We start from the raw sequence: 20,445 nt of genomic DNA, 5'->3' as shown, positions 1-20,445 counted from the left end.
CCAGTTACGTTGTGACGTTTGGTAGCACACAAAGTGTTCCTCCGGCAAACAGGAGTTGCATAATCTCATAGTCATAGGAACATGTATAAGTCATGAAGAAAGCAATAGCAACATACTAAATGATCGGGTGCTAAGTTAATGGAATGGGTCATGTCAATCACATCATTCTCCTAATGATGTGATCCCGTTAATCAAATAACAACTCTTTTATTTATGGTTAGGAAACATAACCATCTTCGATTAACGAGCTAGTCAAGTAGAGGCATACTAGTGACACTCTGTTTGTCTATGTATTCACACATGTATTATGTTTCCGGTTAATACAATTCTAGCATGAATAATAAACATTTATCATGATATAAGAAAATAAATAATAACTTTATTATTGCCTCTAGGGCATATTTCCTTCAGTCTCCCACTTGCACTAGAGTCAATAATCTAGTTCACATCGCCATGTGATTCAACACTAAGAGTTCACATCACCATGTGATTAACACCCATAGTTCACATCGTCATGTGACCTATACCCAAAGGGTTTACTAGAGTCAGTAATCTAGTTCACATCATTTATGTGATTTAACACCCAAAATGTACTAAGGTGTGATCATGTTTTGCTTGTGAGATAATTTTAGTCAACGGGTCTGTCACATACAGATCCGTAAGTATTTTGCGAATTCTATGTCTACAATGCTCTGCACAGAGCTACTCTAGCTAATTGCTCCCACTTTCAATATGTATCTAGATCGAGACTTAGAGTCATCCAGATCTGTGTCAAAACTTGCATCGACGTAACTTTTTACGATGAACCTTTTGTCACCTCCATAATCGAGAAATATTTCCTTATTCCACTATGGATAATTTTGACCAATGTCCAGTGATCTACTCTTAGATCACTATTGTACTCCCTTGCTTAACACAATGTAGGGTATACAATAGATCTGGTACACATCATGGCATACTTTATAGAACCTATGGCTGAGGCATAGGGAATGACTTTCATTCTCTTTCTATCTTCTGCCGTGGTCGGGCTTTGAGTCTTACTCAATTTCATACCTTGTAACACAGCCAAGAACTCTTTCTTTGACTGTTCCATTTTTGAACTACTTCAAAATATTGTCAAGGTATGTACTCATTGAAAAAACTTATCAAGCGTCTTGATCTATCTCTATAGATTTTGATGCTTAATATGTAAGCAGCTTCACCGAGGTCTTTCTTTGAAAAAACTTCTTTAAAACACTCCTTTATGCTTTGCAGAATAATTCTACATTATTTCCGATCAACAATATGTCATTCACATATACTTATCAGAAATGTTGTAGTGCTCCCACTCACTTTCTTGTAAAATACAGGCTTCACCGCAAGTCTGTATAAAACTATATGCTTTGATCATACTATCAAAGCGTTTATTCCAACTCCGAGAGGCTTGCACCAGTCCATAAATGGATCGCTGGAGCTTGCACACTTTGTTAGCTCCTTTTGGATCGACAAAACCTTCCGGCTGCATCATATACAACTCTTCTTCCAGAAATCCATTCAGGAATGCAGTTTTGACATCCATTTGCTGGATTTCATAAAATGCGGCAATTGCTAACATGATTCATACAGACTTAAGCATAGATACGAGTGAGAAACTCTCATCATAGTCAACACCTTGAACTTGTCGAAAACCTTTTTGCGACAATTCTAGCTTTGTAGATAGTAACACTACTATCAGCGTCCGTCTTCCTCTTGAAGATCCATTTAATCTCAATGGCTCGCCGATCATTGGGCAAGTCAATCAAAGTCCATACTTTGTTCTCATACATGGATCTCATCTCAGATTTCATGGCCTCAAGCCATTTCGCGGAATCTAGGCTCATCATCGCTTCCTCATAGTTCGCAAGTTCGTCATGGTCTAGTAACATGACTTCCAGAACAGGATTACCGTACCACTTTGGTGCGGATCTCACTCTGGTTTACCTACGAGATTCGGTATTAACTTGATCTGAAGTTACATGATCATCATCATTAGTCTTCCTCACTAATTGGTGTAGTAGTCACAGGAACAGATTTCTTGTGATGAACTACTTTTCAATAAGGGAGAAGGTACAATTACCTTATCAAGTTCTACTTTCCTCCCACTCACTTCTTTCAACAGAAACTCCTTCTCTAGAAAGGATCCATTCTTAGCAACGAATGTCTTGCCTTTGGATTTGTGATAGAAGGTGTACCCAATAGTCTCCTTTGGGTATCCTATGAAGACATATTTCTCCGATTTGGGTTTGAGCTTATCAGGATGAAACTTTTTCATATAAGCATCACAATCCCAAACTTTAAGAAACGACAACTTTGGTTTCTTGCCAAACCACATTTCAGATTGTGTCGTCTCAATGGACTTAGATGGTGCCCTTTTAAACGTGAATGCAGCTGTCTTTAATGCATAACCCCAAAACGATAGTGGTAGATCGGTAAGAGACATCATAGATCTCACCATATCTAATAAAGTACGGTTATGATGTTCGGACACACCATTATGCTGTGGTGTTCCAGGTGGCGTGAGTAGTGAAACTATTTCACATTGTTTTAACTGAAGGCCAGACTCGTAACTCAAATATTTTACCTCTGCGATCATATCGTAGAAACTTTTATTTTCTTGTTACGATAATTCTCCACTTCACTCTGAAATTCTTTGAACTTTTCAAATATTTCAGACTTGTGTTTCATTAAGTAGATATACCCATATCTGCTCAAATCATCTGTGAAGGTCAGAAAATAATGATACCCGCCACGAGCCTTAACACTCATCGGATCTCATACATCAGTATGTATTATTTCCAATAAGTCAGTTGCTCGCTCCATAGTTCCGGAGAACGGCGTTTTAGTCATCTTGCCCATGAGGCATGGTTCGCAAGCATCAACTGATTCATAATCAAGTGATTCCAAAAACCCATTAGCATGGAGTTTCTTCATGCGCTTTACACCAATATGACCTAAACGGCAGTGCCACAAATAGGTTGCACTATCATTATTAACTTTGCATCTTTTGGTTTCAATATTATGATTATGTGTATCACTACGATCGAGATCCAACGAACTATTTTCATTGGGTGTGTAACCATATAAGGTTTTATTCATGTAAACAGAACAACAATTTATTCTCTTACTTAAATGAATAATCGTATTACAATAAACATGATCAAATCATATTCATGCTCAACGCAAACACCAAATAACACTTATTCAGGTTCAACACTAATCCCGAAAGTATAGGGAGTGTGCGATGATGATCATATCAATCTTGGAACCACTTCCAACACACATCGTCACTTCACCCTTAACTAGTCTCTGTTTATTCTGCAACTCCCGTTTCGAGTTACTAATCTTAGCAACTGAACTAGTATCAAATACTGAGGGGTTGCTATAAACACTAGTAAAGTACACATCAATAACATGTATATCAAATATACTTATGTTCACTTTGCCATCCTTCTTATCTGCCAATCACTTGGGGTAGTTCTGCTTCCAGTGACCAGTCCCTTTGCAGTAGAAACACTTAGTCTCAGGCTTAGGACCAGACTTGGGCTTCTTCACTTGAGCAGCAACTTGCTTGCTGTTCTTCTTGAAGTTCCCCTTCTTCCCTCTGCCCTTTTCTTGAAACTAGTGGTCTTGTCTACCATCAACACTTGATGTTTTTCTCGATTTCTACCTTTGTTAATTTCCGCATTACGAAGAGCTTGGGAATCGTTTCTGTTATCCCTTGCATATCATAGTTCATCACGAAGTTCTACTAACTTGGTGATGGTGACTAGAGAATTCTGTCAATCACTATCTTATCTGGAAGATTAACTCCCACTTGATTCAAGCGATTGTAGTACTCAGACAATCTGAGCACATGCTCACTAGTTGAGCGATTCTCCTCCATCTTTTAGCTATAGAACTTGTTGGAGACTTCATATCTCTCAACTCGGGTATTTGCTTGAAATATTAACTTCAACTCCTGGAACATCTCATATGCTCCATGACGTTCAAAACGTCTTTGAAGTCCCGATTCTAAGCCATTAAGCATGGTGCACTAAACTATCAAGTAGTCATCATATTGAGCTAGCCAAACGTTCATAACGTCTGCATCTGCTCCTGCAATAGGTCCGTCACCTAGCGGTGCATCAAGGACATAATTCTTCTGTGCAGCAATGAGGATAAACCTCAGATCACGAATCTAATCCGCATCATTGCTACTAACATCTTTCAACACAATTTTCTCTAGGAACATATCAAAATAAACACAGGGAAGCAACAACGCGAGCTATTGATCTACAACATAATTTGCAAAATACTACCAGGACTAAGTTCATGATAAATTTAAGTTCAATTAATCATATTACTTAAGAACTCCCACTTAGATAGACATCCCTCTAATCCTCTAAGTGATTACGTGATCCAAATCAACTAAACCATGTCCGATCATCACGTGACATGGAGTAGTTTCATTGGTGAACATCGCTATGTTGATCATATCTGCTATATGATTCACGCTCGACCTTTCGGTCTCCGTGTTCCGAGGCCATATCTTTATATGCTTGGCTCGTCAAGTATAACCTGAGTATTCTGCGTGTGCAACTGTTTTGCACCCGTTGTATTTAAACGTAGAGCCTATCACACCCGATCATCACGTGGTGTCTCAGCACGAAGAACTTTCACAACGGTGCATACTCAGGGAGAACACTTCTTGATAATTAGTGAGAGATCATCTTATAATGCTACCGTAAATCAAAGCAAGATAAGATGCATAAAAGATAAACATCACATGCAATAAATATAAGTGATATGATATGGCCATCATCATCTTGTGCTTGTGATCTCCATCTTCGAAGCACGGTCGTGATCACCATCGTCACCGGCGCGACACCTTGATCTCCATCGTGGCATCGTTGTCATCTCGCCAATCTTATGCTTCCACGACTATCGCTACCGCTTAGTGATAAAGTAAAGCATTACAGGGCGATTGCATTGCATACAATAAAGCGACAACCATATGGCTCCTGCCAGTTGCCGATAACTCGGTTACAAAACATGATCATCTCATACAATAGAATTTAGCATCATGTCTTGACCGTATCACATCACAACATGCCCTGTAAAAACAAGTTAGACGTCCTCTACTTTGTTGTTGCAAGTTTTACGTGGCTGCTACGGGCTTAAGCAAGAACCAATCTTACCTACGCATCAAAACCACAAAGATAGTTTGTCAAGTTGGTGCTGTTTTAACCTTCGCAAGGACCGGGCGTAGCCACACTCGGTTCAACTAAAGTTGGAGAAACTGTCACCCACTAGCCACCTTTGTGCAAAGCACGTCGGGAGAACCGGTCTCGCGTAAGCGTACGCGTAATGTCGGTCCGGGCCGCTTCGTCCAACAATACCGCCGAACCAAAGTATGACATGCTGGTAAGCAGTATGACTTATATCGCCCACAACTCACTTGTGTTCTACTCGTGCATATAACATCAACACATAAAACCTAGGCTCGGATGCCACTGTTGGGTTTCGTAGTAATTTCAAAAAATTTCCTACGCACACGCAAGATCATGGTGATGCGTAGCAACGAGAGGGGAGAGTGTGATCTACGTACCCTTGTAGATCGACAGTGGAAGCGTTAGCACAACGTGGTTGATGTAGTCGTATGTCTTCACGGCCCGACCGATCAAGCACTGAAACTACGACACCTCCGAGTTTTAGCACACGTTCAGCTCGATGACGATCCCCGGACTCCGATCCGGCAAAGTGTCGGGAAGAGTTCCGCCAGCACGACAGCGTGGTGACGATCTTGATGTACTACCGTCACAGGGCTTCGCCTAAGCACCGGTACAATATTATCGAGGATTATGGTGGAAGGGGGCACCGCACACGGCTAAGAATATGATCACGTGGATCAACTTGTGTGTCTAGGGGTGCCCCCTGCCCCCGTATATAAAGGATCAAGGGGAGGAGGCCGGCCGGCCCCTATGGTGCGCCAAGGAGGGGTCCTCCTCCTAGTAGGAGTAGGACTCCTACTAGGAGGGGGAAAGAAGTGGGGAGGGAGAAGGAAAGGGGGGCGCCGCCCCCCTCTCCTAGTCCAATTCGGACCAGGGGGGAGGAGGCGGGCGGCCCACCTTTGGCTGCCCCTCTCTCTCTCCACTAAGACCCATATGGCCCATTACTCCTCCCGGGGGGGTTCCGGTAACCCTCCGGCTCTCCGGTTTTCTCCGAAATCACCCGGAACACTTCCGGTGTCCGAATATAGCCGTCCAATATATCAATCTTTATGTCTCGACCATTTCGAGACTCCTCGTCATGTCCGTGATCACATCCGGGACTCCGAACTAACTTCGGTACATCAAAACTCATAATATAACTGTCATCGAAACCTTAAGCGTGCGGACCCTACGGGTTCGAGAACAATGTAGACATGACCGAGACACGTCTCCGGTCAATAACCAATAGCGGAACCTGGATGCTCATATTGGCTCCTACATATTCTACGAAGATCTTTATCGGTCAGACCGCATAACAACATACGTTGTTCCCTTTGTCATCGGTATGTTACTTGCCCGAGATTCGATCGTCGGTATCTCAATACCTAGTTCAATCTCGTTATCGGCAAGTCTCTTTACTCGTTCCGTAATACATCATCTCGCAACTAACTCATTAGTTGCAATGCTTGCAAGGCTTATGTGATGTGCATTACCGAGAGGGCCCAGAGATACCTCTCCGACAATCGGAGTGACAAATCCTAATCTCGAAATACGCCAACCCAACATGTACCTTTGGAGACACCTGTAGAGCTCCTTTATAATCACCCAGTTACGTTGTGACGTTTGGTAGCACACAAAGTGTTCCTCCGGCAAACGGGAGTTGCATAATCTCATAGTCATAGGAACATGTATAAGTCATGAAGAAAGCAATAGCAATATACTAAACGATCGGGTGCTAAGATAATGGAATGGGTCATGTCAATCACATCATTCTCCTAATGATGTGATCCCGTTAATCAAATAACAACTCTTTTGTTTATGGTTAGGAAACATAACCATCTTCGATTAACGAGCTAGTCAAGTAGAGGCATACTAGTGACACTCTGTTTGTCTATGTATTCACACATGTATTATGTTTCCGGTTAATACAATTCTAGCATGAATAATAAACATTTATCATGATATAAGGAAATAAATAATAACTTTATTATTGCCTCTAGGGCATATTTCCTTCATGCGCATCATATATAAATGCTGCCTGTAGCCAAAGATTGAGTACCTCTAGATGGATAGATTCATTTGATTGCATGACCTGAATTTATGATACTCATTTTATAGTACAGAAGATGCACGAGGCATCTGTTTTTGTCATAAAAATGCATAGGACCATTTCCCTTTTCTTGTATTGTTACCCACTTTGGAAGAGTAACATGTTATTGTGATGAATCATGTTGTTATCGTGCTGAGGATGCTATGGGAAAACAGCGACATGTTTGATCTTGTTATCAGTGATGTGCACATGCCAGACATGGATGGCTTTAAGCTTCTTGAGCTTGATATGGACCTCCCTGTCATCAGTAAGTTCAAAAAAATTATTCATCTCATAGCTGCCCATTTTTTTATCGGTCTTGGTAGTATGAGCCCATGAGGTACTTCTGTAAAGTACATACAAAGATGTACTATATATGTGCAAAGTATCAATTCAGTACACCGAATCCTATGACTTGTGTAACTCTAATTGAGGAGGGGGGAATGTCAAAGCAGTTAAAATAATCCTAAACAATCTGGAAACATATAACTTTGAATAGACATATATTATTTTGCTGAAGAGTTCAGTCCATGCATGTTTTTGCCATCTAATTTTATGTTATGGGCTGTATGGAGGTGATACTTCTAAGTCCTATGATGATTAACAGCTGGCGCCCCGCTATTTTGTTATATTAGATGTTCTTCTTTGGCTAAATCAGATAAAGGCTTTAAGCATATTCAGTATAAATAATGACAGTCTTAATTTGGATAAAAGAAATAACAAGAGCTTTAGACTAATGTGGAACAATTGGTAAAAATAATAATTTTTTGTTCTTGCCAGTTTAGTTAGTGGCCTATATGAATTCGATTTGACCCACAATATTTTTGTACGGTTATTGATTTGATAGCATATATTTTAAACTTAATTTTGTTACCTCCTATCTGGCGTCCTATCATACCTTTGCATATGTCGCAAGCTTACTTTGTTCACGAGAGTTTCTCGATGTTTATGAAGAAAATATTTGGGTTCAGAGCACCTTCGGTTATAAGAATATGTTTTCTAATTTTTGTTGGTCAGTCACAAAGCGTTAATTTTTGTTTGCTTTACAATTTTTCATGAGTAATGGAATGTTAATTGGCTGGTGGCGGCATGTTCAACTATGGGAAATGATGAGCTCCTACTTTTATGCCACCTCTATGCCGTAGGTGAGCTACGACTTTCTACCCCACGTGTTTGTGATAATCGGTTAATCTCCAGAGGGAATTGTGATTGTGATTACTGATTAGTATATTTAGACATTGGCCATATTCGTTAGTACTCACCGCCCCTTTCATTTCTCCTCATTTCTTACATGTATTGGCCTCTGTATATACAACTGAAATTGATGTGCCAAACAACAACAAGAAGTAGCTATATATTGCAAGGTTTTGAATGCCATTTTATTAGAGTAGTTCTGAAATGCTTCCTTATTTTTTTCCATTCGTGTTGTTTCTCATAGTTTTAAACTAAAAGGAGGAACTATAAAAATTGTCTTTTATCTTTCATATTTTTTTATGTTGAAGCGGCTACGTAATATCTGTCCAAAGCGATTCTCTTTTAGATGCGATGTCCGATGTATTCCACTTCCAGCTCAGTAGATGATACAAAGGTGTTATCCCTGTCTTATTTGTTCCATGATAGTTCACAAGATTCTCTTAATTAACATTTTGAGTATAGTCTCCTAAACAATCTGGTTAGAAGAAAAACTGGGATGACTCTATGGGGTATCCATTAACGTCTGAGGTTTCACAAGGAAATGAGTTTCTTGCATTCTCATGTTGAAAAGAATTAAAGAAATCTAGCAGAATATGTTGTCAAAGTTTTTAGTTCTTATTGGGTCCGTCCACCTATCAAGGTTTGCCGAAAGTTATCAACTTGCTATGAAGGCTTTGCATCATGTATCTTTGTTTGTGCAAGAAATCCAATTGGAATTTGTCTGTTGTCCTGCACATGTACTCTCTTTTATAGCTTATATATTTCAACCACTTACTTATGTTGTCTCTAAACCATTTCTTCCGACTCAGGTTGACCATACTATTGTGAGAATCTCGGCCAAGATCATTCTTTATATCATGTTGGTTCATCTTGGAATTCGTAAGGCCCTTTACCGTCGAAGGATTTACACACAGAACACAATCAGTGTGATTATGCTTTTTTACACTTCTGTCCAGAGCAATGGATATGTATTTTGTATTGTACGACTACCCTCTAATGCACTACTCAGCCTTCAATCTCTGTATGTACAAATGACTTGATCTAATTATTATGAATGACCTGTGGAGTGCGATGCTTTCTATATAAATGACTTGTTCTAATTCTGATTTATCATATTGCATAGCTTTTGACCTATTCCTTTTTCCAAACTTGATGCATCAAACTTTGAGCTGCTATATTGACAGCAAAGGTAAGATTCCAATGTACTCTCCTTCAACATGTACATGTTCAGCTGCAGCATGGTCTTATGAACATGTTGAACTTGATGTTGCCTTATAATCTTGTGCCGATATTGAACTCCATTATGTCTTCTATCACAAACAAATGTTTTTTCTTCACTTCATTTTGTTATCATGTTTGAATGCGTACGCTAAACGTAGATTCCTACTAACTTGGCACTACTTGCTTCACCAAAACGTTGGGACCGGCACCCTCGCGCCATGGCGCGACCCCGATCTAGTACTACTAGTATAATTGAAGAGCCCTACCATTTTGGTCAGGAGCGCACATGCTGCCGAACTCTTTCTTAATTTTCAAAAGTAGTCGGACTGTGCAGTAGCTTGGACCGCATTTCGTGGTGTGATATGTTAGACTAAGATATACCCCCTCTATAAAAAATATAAGATTGTTTAGCACTTTTATATCTTTTTTACAGAGGGAGTCGATCGGGAGTGCTTTCTCTAATTTAGGGTAAACTGATAACGGTAGAGCCTTCCTGCACCATCCGTTAGTTATCGATAACAAGTAGGGAAAGTTCATGAAGGCGCTACCTATTTGTAGACTTGCAGAAACAGACAACACATCAAACTCAAGCCCTTCGTGGAGTGCTACATGCCATGACATTTACCCAAGAAAATGCGTGCCTCTTTTTCTTTTCTTTTTTGTGAGGGAGGAAATTGCGTGCCTCACAAACCAAACCACCAACGCCATCAGTGTGTTGGTCCATGCCATGAGTATTCGTGGTACCCCGTATTACATGGTTGGGATTTCAAAATCTAGGAACGATGCAAACAAACGATTATTTTTCTTACCCCTACGTGAACGAACGGCGTATGACTGGAGCGAGTGGTCAACCAGGCCACACCTCCGCTCACCCCAAAGGCCCAAACCACCGATCTCGCACGGCAAAAACGAAGCAGCCGGCTGCTACTTGGTTTTCCAAACATAAATTATTTTGAAACAGCTTTTTTAAACAGCAAACATAAATTAGGAGCAGTCGCCACTTGCGAGCAGCCGTGGACTGGCTCGAACAACTCTCACTCCTGCTAATACATATCAAATCCGCAAAAAAAAACATATAAAATCCGTGGACTATACCCTTCTATTTTTTTTTTTTTTGAGTCAGAGTTGTGTCAGGACTATGAGGCTTTGTTGATTCCCAGGAGTTTGAACGACACGACATGAGTCAAAGATGACTTTAGTACTCAAACTTGGGAAAATATCAAGTGATACGGGAGGTTAAATGCCCCCATGCTGCAATGTGATCTTGGTCGTTGGATCTCACATCCAACGGTCAACGTCGGTGGGATGTAGACCAGGGCGTGATTATGGACTTTCTGAAGGGCCCTTCTGAAAATGCTCTGGGTCTCCTAGGCCACCGTTGGATGTGAGATCACATCGTGGCATGGCCGTATCACGTGATATGCACTCCTCAAACGTTGCCTGGTTCGCATGAACTGCGCCTAAAATTCAAATTTTAAATTGGATTTTGGAAAATATGATTGTTTTGTATTTTTAAAATATATCATTTTCGCACACACTCATTGTAACACCCACGATGCGGCTATATCTCCCACGTGTCGGAGCACGACTTAGAGGCATAACCGCATAGTAGGCATGTCGCAAGAGGGGTAATCTTTATACATTCCATGTACTGAATAAGAAAGTGATAAAGAGTTGGCTTACAATCGCCACTTCACATAATACATAAATATAGCATTACATCATCCAGATACAAACAAGGTCCGACTACGGAACCAAAATAAAGACAACCCCAAATGCATAGGTCCCCGATCGCCCCAACTGGGCTCCACTACTGATCGAAAGGAAAGGAAACAATACAACGGACACGATCTTCATCGAACTCCTCCTTGAGCTCAGTTGCGTCACCTGCACTGGTATCATCGGCACCTGCAACTGGTTTTGGAAGTAATCTGTGAGTCACGAGGACTCAACAATCTCACACCCGCGAGATCAAGACTATTTAAGCTTATGGGTAGGAAAAGGGTAGTGAGGTAGAGTTGCAGCAAGCACTAGCATATATGGTGGCTAACTTACGCAAATGAGAGCGAGAAGAGAAATAAAGCACGGTCGTGAACTAGAAGTGATCCTGAAACTACGTACGTTCAAGCATAACACAAGAACCATGTTCACTTCCCGGACTCCGCCGGAAAGAGACCATCACGGCTACACACGCGGTTGATGCATTTTAATTAAGTTAAGTATCAAGTTATCTACAACCGGACATTAACAAATTCCCATCTGCCCATAACCGTGGGCACGGCTTTCGAAAGTTCAAAACACTGCAGGGGTGTCCCAACTTAGCCCATCACAAGCTCTCACGGTCAACGAAGGATATTTCTTCTCTCAGGAAGACCCGATCAGACTCAGAATCCCGGTTACAAGACATTTCGACAATGGTAAAACAAGACCAGCAAAGCCGCCCGGATGTGCCGACAAATCCCGATAGGAGCTGCACATATCTCATTCTCAGGTCACACCGGAGGAGCCAGACGTCGTGTTGGCATAGACCCAGGTTGCCCAGGGGGCACCGGACGTCGCTCAGGATGGACCAACACTTAGAGAAGCACTGGCCCGGGGGGGGTTAAAACAAAGATGACCCTCGGGAGCGCGACTCCCAAGGGAAAAGTAGGTGGTGATGAGGTAAATGGTAAAAACTAAGGTTGGGCCTTGCTGGAGGAGTTTTATTCAAAGCGAACTATCAAGGGGTCCCTATAACACCCAACCGTGTAAGGAACGCAAAATCGAGGAACATAACACCGACATGACGGAAACTAGGGCGGCAACAGTGGAACAAAACACCAGGCATAAGGCCGAGCCTTCCACCCTTTACCAAGTATATAGATGCATTAATTAAATAAGATAGATATTGTGATATCCCAAACATATCCATATTTCAACATGGAACAAACTTCATCTTCACCTGCAACTAGCAACGCTATAAGAGGGGCTAAGCAAAGCGGTAACATAGCCAAACAACGGTTTGCTAAGAAAGGTGGGTTAGAGGCTTGAAATGGCAATATGGGAGGCATGATAAAGCAAGTGGTAGGTATCGCGACATAGCAATAGAGCGAGCAATTAGCAAGCAAATATAGAAGTGATTTCGAGGGTATGGTCATCTTGCCTGAGATCCCGCAAGGAGGAAGAACGAGTCCATGAAGAAGACAAACGGACGTAGATGAACAGATTTAATTATTCATGGCAAGGAAAAGTGCACAAGCAAAACTACAAGTTAAGTGGAGCTCAATATGCAACGAGTTGCATATTGACGAAACACCACAACAAGTTATTTAGTTCGATCTCGTTTATGTACCCAACAATATTAAATGTTGATTAACATGGCAATAGGTGAAGCAAATGAAAACTACCTATCTAGGCAAGTTTAAATGAGGTCGCAACAACAAACAACAAGTCCGGAAACTCCTCATGTGCAAATTTTAAGGTTTGGTACTGTTCTGACCTAAACCATATTTTAGAGTTTTTAAACATGCAAAGTAAAGCCACCATGATAAACTAGGAATTTTCTACCCCATTTACATATAAAGTTTGTTAAGTTTGGAGCTACGGTTATTTAGTTATGAAATAAAGCATTTTAACAAGGCATAGGAGCAAATTTAACCAAACAGAATTTTAAAAATTTTAAACATGGATGAAAATGACATATTATGAAACTAGACGAAAAACTAAGCATTTTACATATAAAGTTTGTTTTAATCCGATGCATGGTTTGTGAGTTATTATATGCATGAACTCTAGGGACTTTTTCTGCAAATCTGCAGTCTCAGGATTAATATCAAAACGATCTGCGAAAAAAAACATGTCTCGGGCCACATCTGAAACAGCCCACTTGGCGGCTTGCAGCTCACCTAGCTGGGCTCAGCCCAGGTCGGTGGAGGCGGCCCAGGGGGCGCTGGAGCAGGCCGCTGGAGAGGGGTGGTGCTGGGCCTGGCAGCTCTGGGCCACGGCGGGGCCTACGAGCGGAGCGAGCAGCTCCTGCCCACCATCCTCGTGCCCCCGCACGAGCAAGGAGAAGGAACGACAGTCATGGCGGCGGACGACGGCGGCTCACCAATGGGGAGGCGCAGAGGAGGACCTGGGGCGCGGATCCGGGCGTGGAACAGCGGGAAAGGATGGATCCACCTCGGATCCTACGAGGCAGGGCGTCCATGGCACGGACGGGGCTCCTCCTGTGAAGATGAGAGAGAGAGTTCATGAGGGAGAGGGAGCAGAGAGGAAAAATGAGAAGAGGAGAGGGAGCTGGATTGGCCTAGGAGGTCCTCCGGTGGAGCTTGACGGCGACGGGATCTCCAGTGGCCGCCGGCGACGTTGACGGGGTGCGGCGCAGATGCGAGGTGGCGCTCGGGGCGGAGGCCGTTGCCTCGATCCAGATTGGATCGAGCGCTATGGGAGGAGCAGCGGTGCGCTTCGGGCGGAGATGGGCTTCCAGGGCCCCGATCCGGGTCCTGGCGGGCCCGCGGGCTTGACGGCGGCGCGGAGAGACCAGGGGCGACGTGGAGGCGTGGGAGCGGCCCTGAGCGGTGGCGCAGGTGGTGGCCGGCCCTGTGGGACGGCGCCAAGTGGCGAGGAGGGGCTGGAGCGGCGCGGAAATTGAGGGGGAGGGGGCTAGAGGTAGGTGGAGGGCTAGGGATGCCCAAAAATGGCAAGGGGACTGTTTAAATAGTGTAGGGGTTAGGGTTTGGTGGGTTTGAGGCCGTTTTCGGACCCTCGGATCGCGATCGTGCGGCTCCGGGCAGAGGAGGACTAGATGGACTGCAGGTGGGCTGGGCAGAGTGCGATGAGCTGAGAGGAGAGAAGAGAAGGCAGCTCGGCAACTGTTTCCGAAGACCGAAAACGTCCGACGTTTTGACCGACTATAATGTCGCTATAGTTATCCGTTGGGGAATCAAACGAACTCCGAATGCGATGAAACTTGGCAGGCGGCTTACCTACAACATAACAACACCGCATGCCAACTTTCAACCCATTCCGAGAACATTTTCCAGCCACTTATAAAATAATATTTCGGACGTGCCGCGGGCGCGTGCAAGTGTGTCTGGACTCAGAACGGACAACGGACGGAAGTGGGGGAACCCGATGCAACACGCAAGCAAATGACATGGCAACGATAGCGAATAACTGGAAGACACCTGGCGCATCGGCCTCGGGGCGTCACAACACTCCACCACTACGAGAGGATCTCGTCCCGAGATCTAGGATGGCACCGGGGAGAAACGGAAAAGAAAGAGGTAAAATAAAGTTGCTTCTTTGACAAATGAGTGAGACCAAGAACCTTGAGAGGTTAAACAATTTTAAAGAAAGAATACAACGAAGATGAACGAAGTTGAAAACACTCCGTTAGATAAGAGAAACAAGGAACCTTACTAGAACCTTGTAGGTTGAAAGACGTAAGAAATGGGTTGCAATGGACAAGAAGTACATGCAAGAACTCCGATTAAAACGAGATGTACAAGGAACGATAAGGATGAATTACGTCAACACTCCGGTTAAAACAAGATAGAGAAGGAATAAGAATGATATAATTTGGACAGCACTCCGACTGAAAATGGAAGGAATAGAACAAGATTTTGACAAGATGAGAGGATACTTTATGAAATCAACAACACACTGCCTCCGGAACTATTGAAATAATGGAACAAGGGGTAAGAAAGATTCTAGACAGTACTCCGGTTGAGAAGGGAGGCAAAACTTGATAAGATGAGAGAGCTCGAAAGAAAACACGACACTCCGGTTGAATGGATAAGCAAAGGAAAGAACATGATCTTCACAATACGAGATGATGAGTGAAAAGAGCATCTTCACAATGCCTCCGGAAGAAATGAAAGAATGCAAAGAAAAGAACGGAGAATAAAACAACATGTTCTACCTCAAATGAATTTGAGAGAGCATCCTTAAAAAGAAGGATTGAACGAAGTTGTTGGGAAATCAACAACGAAAAAACAGGCTTGTCGAGGGCTTATGGAAAACATCTCAAAAACTTGAGGTGAAAACCTGCCACAAACGAAAACAATTGCTTGCTTGAGAGCGACGGAGAGATGAAAACATATTTCATCGCGAGAATAGGAGGAAACTTGGATCATCGATAAACACCATAAATAGCAACATTTCTTAGGGAAGGTTTTAGGTGAAATATAACCCAAGATAACTCCAATGAAGAGATTGATGGATTTAAGATATCTCATTCTTGACAACATGTGAATCATGAAACATGAACTCAAATTATGAAGAATGACATAGCACCACCTCAAATGATACGGTAGAAAGAATTGCACTTCGGAATGCAAGATGAAGAAGGCTTGAACTCCTCAAACAAAACATGTGTTGGGCACCATGTTTATTTTAGAGTAATATCTTGGCAGATCTTAGCTCCGAGAGAAATCTTGAAGAACAATTGAAGAATGAAAAGTATCCTTGCAAATCATCATGTTGAGCCTTCGTGAAGAACTCCGGTAATAAAAGAATGATAAAAAGGAAGTGAAAGATGAAAAGAATAAGATTGAAGCCTTGCAATGATTAGATGAAGCTTTGAAATGATATAATTGAAAGAGCTTGGAACTCCGGAAAAGGAAAAGATGGAACAAAGAAATAAAGAATTTTAGTGAACCTCTGGAATAAGGAATTAATCACTTGGATGAACAAGAATAAGAATTACATTATGCTTGTTTGACATACTACTTATTCTCGTAGAAAAGATTAAGATAGATATGTCGCAAACTTGAGAAGGTCTTCCACGAACCACCGGTAGGATTGAAGCAATGAATAAATTGATATAATAAACGAAGGAAGAGAAATCTTGAATGAACCACCGTAAGAATTGAAAATGAACGTAGCAAAGGCACAATTCACCGGGGAGAATTGAAAAACGACTAAAGATACTTGAGGGAATATAAATATATGAGAACAAAGAGATCACAATCTGATTAGAGAATATTTGAATGATGCACCGGTAAGATTTGGAGAACAATAGCTGAAAGCTGAGAATGAATAATCCCGAAATGATGGCCTTCGGAGAATCAAACTGAAAAGACTCTTGAAATGCTTCGGATGGGTGAAAATAATTGTCACAAACAATTATGAGAGTATGGCATCAAGCTAGAACTGAGAATCTTCACGAGAATGGATATGATTGAAGAGAAACTCTTCCTCGGTCTTAAAATGTTGAGAATGATGACGAGAACCACCCCTGAGAATTTTTGAGGCACTCTGGAAAGAAAATTGGAAAGGTTGAGCCAACGATGAAAAGAATTTGACCGATCTTGGAGAAATACATATGACTGATGATAATTCATTCTTACGTCAAACTTTGAAATGAATTTGAGAATAACTCCGGAAAAAAATAAGAAGAGTCAGGTAAGATCCTGGGAAAAGAACATGTGGTTAGGGCCCACTCAAAAAAAACACCGTTGAAACGATTGCTTGAAAAGAGAGATTGCATTGGTTGAATTAAATGACTTGAATGAGATAACATCCTCGAAAGAGCTTGAACGAAAGCATAGTGGAAACACGAATCTTTGATATATCTTGAGCACTCTGGAACAATTGAATAGCGAGAAGTGGATGATTACGACGTGCACCGGCATGAGAAAGCATTAGAAACGAAGAAAAGGGATATGATCAACACCAAAAGCTTGATTTGAATCCACCGAAAAAAGAAAAGGAACGGAGAATGACAACTTGAAGCTCCGTTAGAATCTTCCTGAGAATCACCGGATAAGAACATTGATGGAACTGAATGGAGAGACTTCCCATCAATAAAAGGATACTTGATTAAGAAATCCGAGTCCTCGAAGAAAAAGGGTGGGAGGGTGGGAAAAATAAAGACAACTTGGGACGGATGAAACAAACACCGATGAGAATACTTAGAGTTGAACTTGCAGATGTTGAAAATGATCGGATCCACTTGAAGAGAAACAAGTCGGTTGAAAAGGATTGACATGACAATCTCAATTATCATGAAGGATTAGTATTCACATAGGAACATGAGAACACCACTTAGGAAAGGTATAGAATCAACACTTGACTTCGAAGCAACTCGAATACCACAACTGAAAACAAAAACAAAGGATTGGCTTGCAAAATAAGCCGGAACAAACATATGATAGAGATTTCGTCCGAAGTTTTCGTGGTGGGGCCCACACGGGCTCGATCGTACAACACCATCATGTACAAGGCAGTGCACATGACATACGAAGCATCCCCGAATCAGCATAGCCAAGGACTCTTTAAGACACAACGAGACCACTGTAAAACCAATCGTGGATAGGCGGACCACTAGACATCGAACCCCAATCTCATATCATGCATCTGTCGGAAAGATATCCTAAGGGCTACTTGAATTCCCACTTATAAACTCCTGAAACTTTCTGGTTATGCAATCAGGTGTTGGGGATTCATGGGAAGCATTATATCTCACCCAAAACTAACAAATCCTACATCCAGCTGTATCCATCCTTCAACACATAACCAAGAAACCTTCGGAAATCATTTACCTCAACCTTCGAAAAGCATCTGTTATACGAGTTATGGCAATACTCCTGAACTCCCGCCCAATACTGGGTGGCGTCGAGGTTATCTCACCAACAACTGCATAAAAGAGATTTTCGATGTCGGCGAACTCAGGTATTCTAGAACTGCAACGATAAAATTGCGATGACAACACCTCAGAGCTCAACTCCCCGGGACACTACCACAACCCCTAAATGTCAGGAGGCACCAAGAACAATGTTCTCGTCACAAAACATTCAGAACGATTCCAAGATACCCGCGTGATCCTAAAAAAAATCGTGAAATTTGAGAAGAGAAGAGTCAAAACTCTACGTCAGGAGGCCTCACCAGAGCGACGAAGGAACTGAGGAGTAAAAGAATCCTACTCTCCGATATATATATATATAATCCTAAAAGACTCAAAACATTTTTCTAGACTCAACAACGCCAGCGATTCGATCAAGCAGGGGGCTCCTAAGTCGGGGAAGGCTCTGATACCAACTTGTAACACCCACGATGTGGCTATATCTCCCACATGTCCGAGCACGACTTAGAGGCATAACCGCATAGTAGGCATGTCGCAAGAGGGGTAATCTTTACACATCCCATGTACTGAATAAGAAAGGGATAAAGAGTTGGCTTACAATCGCCACTTCACACAATACATAAATATAGCATTACATCATCCAGATACAAACAAGGTCCGACTACGGAACCAAAATAAAGACAACCCCAAATGCATAGGTCCCCGATCGCCCCAACTGGGCTCCACTACTGATCGAAAGGAAAGGAAACAACACAACGAACACGATCTTCATCGAACTCCTCCTTGAGTTCGGTTGCATCACCTGCACTGGTATCATGGGCACCTGCAACTGGTTTTGGAAGTAATCTATGAGTCACGAGGACTCAGCAATCTCACACCCGCGAGATCAAGACTATTTAAGCTTATGGGTAGGAAAAGGGTAGTGAGGTGGAGTTGCAGCAAGCACTAGCATATATGGTGGCTAACTTACGCAAATGAGAGCGAGAAGAGAAGCAAAGCACGGTCGTGAACTAGAAGTGATCAAGAAGTGATCCTGAAACTACGTACGTTCAAGCATAACACAAGAACCATGTTCATTTCCTGGACTCCGCCGGAAAGAGACCATCACGGCTACACACGCGGTTGATGCATTTTAATTAAGTTAAGTGTCAAGTTATCTACAATCGTACATTAACAAATTCCCATCTGCCCATAACCACGGGAACGGCTTTCGAAAGTTCAAAACCCCGCAGGGGTGTCCCAACTTAGCCCATCACAAGCTCTCACGGTCAACGAAGGATATTCCTTCTCCCAGGAAGACCCGAACAGACTCGGAATCCCGGTTACAAGACATTTCGACAATGCTAAAACAAGACCAGCAAAGCCGCCCGGATGTGCCGACAAATCTCGATAGGAGATGCACATATCTCGTTCTCAGGGCACACCGGAGGAGCCAGACGTCGGGTTGGCATAGACCCTGGTTGCCCAGGGGGCACCGGACATCGCTCAGGATGGACCAACACTTAGAGAAGCACTAGCCCGGGGGGATTAAAACAAAGATGACCCTCGGGAGCACGACTCCCAAGGGAAAAGTAGGTGGTGGTGAGGCAAATGGTAAAAACCAAGGTTGGGCCTTGCTGGAGGAGTTTTATTCAAAGCGAATTGTCAAGGGGTCCCCATAACACCCAACCGTGTAAGGAACGCAAAATCAAGGAACATAACACTGATATGACGGAAACTAGGGTGGCAAGAGTGGAACAAAATACCAGGCATAAGGCCGAGCCTTCCATCCTTTACCAAGTATATAGATGCATTAATTAAATAAGATAGATATTGTGATATCCCAAACATATCCATGTTTCAACATGGAACAAACTCCATCTTCACCTGCAACTAGCAACGCTATAAGAGGGGCTAAGCAAAGCGGTAACATAGTCAAACAACGGTTTGCTAGGGAAGGTGGGTTAGAGGCTTGAAATGGCAATATGGGAGGCATGATAAAGCAAGTGGTAGGTATCGCGGCATAGCAATAGAGCGAGCAACTAGCAAGCAAAGATAGAAGTGATTTCGAGGGTATGGTCATCTTGCCTGAGATCCTGCAAGGAAGAAGAACGAGTCCATGAAGAAGACAAACGGACGTAGATGAACGGATCCTCACAACTCCGGAACGAAAACGAAGCTAACGCGAG

The sequence above is a fragment of the Triticum urartu genome, chromosome 4A, assembly GCF_056163025.1.
Source record: "Triticum urartu cultivar PI428250 chromosome 4A, HENAU_Tu73, whole genome shotgun sequence".
Lineage (NCBI taxonomy): Eukaryota > Viridiplantae > Streptophyta > Magnoliopsida > Poales > Poaceae > Triticum > Triticum urartu.
Note: the sequence above shows the minus strand (reverse complement) of the source record.